The 2671-nt window shown below is 39.0% G+C and overlaps 1 pseudogene; it reads left to right on the plus strand.

The window, feature by feature from the left end:
• Nucleotides 1–225: 225 nt before the first annotated feature.
• On the plus strand, nucleotides 226–2024 carry LOC136620049 (SCAN domain-containing protein 3-like; annotated as a pseudogene).
• Nucleotides 2025–2671: the final 647 nt, after the last annotated feature.

The raw sequence follows: 2671 nt of genomic DNA on the forward strand, positions 1-2671 counted from the left end.
AGGGCAGTGAGGGATATGAAGGATAATGGAGGAGGGTGCTGACGATTATAAAGGATAATGGCGGGTCTCCCATTCAAGTAAATGAGATGTGGATTAAGCATGTGAATATGGCCCCCTGGTCATATTAACATGTGTGTAATTGAAAAAAAACACAGAAAATAGTAAATAATAGGATTCTTTTCAAGCTCATTAGACACGACCATCTTTTATTTTTTTTTAGCAGACCTCATGACAATGGATCGTGCATACAAGAATATTAGGAAAAGAAAATACACTGAGGATTTCTTGCAGTATGGTTTTACCTCAATAATTACAGCAGGAATTGAGAAACCACAATGTGTTATTTGTTGTGAAGTTCTCTCAGCTGAATCTATGAAGCCGAACAAACTAAAACGACATTTTGATAGCAAGCATCCAACCTTTGCTGGCAAGAATATCGACTATTTTAGAAACAAAGCTGATGGACTTAAAAAATCTAGATTTGATACTGGTAGCCAGTACCACAAACACAATGTAGCAGCTGTTGAAGCATCATATTTGGTGGCACTCAGAATCGCCAGAGCTATGAAACCTCACACGATTGCTGAAGATTTACTGTTGCCAGCCGCAAAAGACATAGTTCGAGTGATGATTGGAAATGAATATGTTCAGAAGTTGAATGCAATTTCCTTATCCAATGACACTGTCCACAGAAGAATAAAGGACATGTCTGCCGATATTCTTGATCAGGTGATCCACGAAATTAAATCTGCACCACTACCAATATTCAGTATCCAGCTTGATGAATCTACAGATGTGGCAAACTGTGCACAGTTATTGGTTTACGTGAGGTATATTAATGATAGCGATTTTAAAGATGAATTTCTTTTTTGCAAACCGCTTGAAACAACAACAACAACTGCACGTGATGTTTTTGACGCAGTTGGTTCTTTTCTAAAAGCGTATAACAAGGTTTGCGGTGTTTGCACAGATGGTGCTCCTGCTATGCTAGGATGTCGCTCAGGATTTCAACGTTTGGTACAAAATGAATCGCCAAAAGCAATTGGAACACACTGTATGATACATCGCCAAATATTAGCGACTAGAACACTGCCGCAAGATTTACAAGAAGTCATGAAAAGTATAACGTGTCAATTTTGTTAAGTCCAGCGCCTTAAACAGTCGAGTGTTTTGCCAACTGTGCAACGAGCTAGATGCGCCAAACAATGCACTGTTATTTCACACTGAAGTCAGATGGTTGTCAAGAGGAAAAGTTTTAAGACGTGTCTTTGAGCTTCGTCATGAACTGAAAACATTTTTCAGTCAGAAAGTAAGACCACAATTTGAAACACTTTTTAGCGATAAAACTGAGCTGCAGAAAATAGCTGACTTGGTTGACATCTTTGCCATCTTGAATGACTTAAATTTATCACTACAAGGACCAAATGCAACGTGCCTCGATTTGTCCGAAAAAATTAGATCATTCCAAATGAAACTTCAGCTTTGGAAAAATAAATTGGATGCAAACAAAATTTACATGTTTCTTACACTAGCAGCCTTCTTTGAGGAACATGAAATTGAGCCAGACAAAAAAATGATGATGATAACTTCTGTGAAAGAACATTTGCACATGCTTGCAGACGAAATTTCATCATACTTTCCTAATCTACCTGACACCCCATTTGCACTTGCCAGAAGTCCATTCACAGTGAAAGTTGAAGATGTTCCAGAGACAGTGCAGGAAGAGTTCATCGACCTAATTAACAATGATGCAGCAAAAACAGATTTCTCTACGATGCCACTGACAAAATTCTGGATTAAGTGTTTACAATTATATCCTATTCTGTCTGAGACTGTGCTGCGCCTTCTTCTTCCTTTTCCAACAACATATCTTTGCGAAATAGGGTTTTCCCGTTTGATGGTAATCAAGTCTAAATACCGAAGTAGACTTGTTATGGAAAATGATTTTCGCTGTGCCCTTGCAAAGACTGCCCCAAGAATTTCGGAATTGGTAAACAAGAAGCAACCACAGCCATCTCACTGAATTTAGCAGCATACTGTTGCAAAATATTGCACTGCTGTTTACTGTTATATTACTGTTATATTTAAACCCATGCTATGCTAAGGCGAAATATTGTTTATTGGAATTAGTAATAAATGTTTTTTAACATATAATTAAATTTTTTTGTGATTGATCACTAAATTAAATTATTTTTGATTTTGTAGCGATGATAATACATAATGCATATCAGGGTATTTACATTCCGAATCACAGCTGTAGTAAAATTACAGTTTTGAAGTAACCAACAAAATTATTTTTTGGTTTGGGGTCACCGTAACATAAGGAACTGTATTTCGGGGTCACGGCATTAGAAAGGTTGAGAACCACTGCTCTAGATGTTGATATTTGTATACCAAAGGAGGATTGCTCCTCCCGAGGAATTAACCCAATGTCCTACTAAAATTTCTTATACATTTTAATTTCCTCACAAGGCTTTACATTTCATAGGACAATTAGGTAAAGAGTAGAGATGAGCGAACACGTTCGGCCCCGCCCCTTTTTCGCCCGAACACCGAACTTTGCGAACACCTCGGTGTTCGGGCGAAAAAGTTCGGGGGCCGCCGTGGCAGCGCGGGGGGGTGCGGCGGGGAGTGGGGGGGAGAGGGAGAGAGAGAGGGCTCCCCCCTGTTC

Source organism: Eleutherodactylus coqui, chromosome 3 (genome assembly GCF_035609145.1).
Source record: "Eleutherodactylus coqui strain aEleCoq1 chromosome 3, aEleCoq1.hap1, whole genome shotgun sequence".
NCBI classification, from domain to species: domain Eukaryota; kingdom Metazoa; phylum Chordata; class Amphibia; order Anura; family Eleutherodactylidae; genus Eleutherodactylus; species Eleutherodactylus coqui.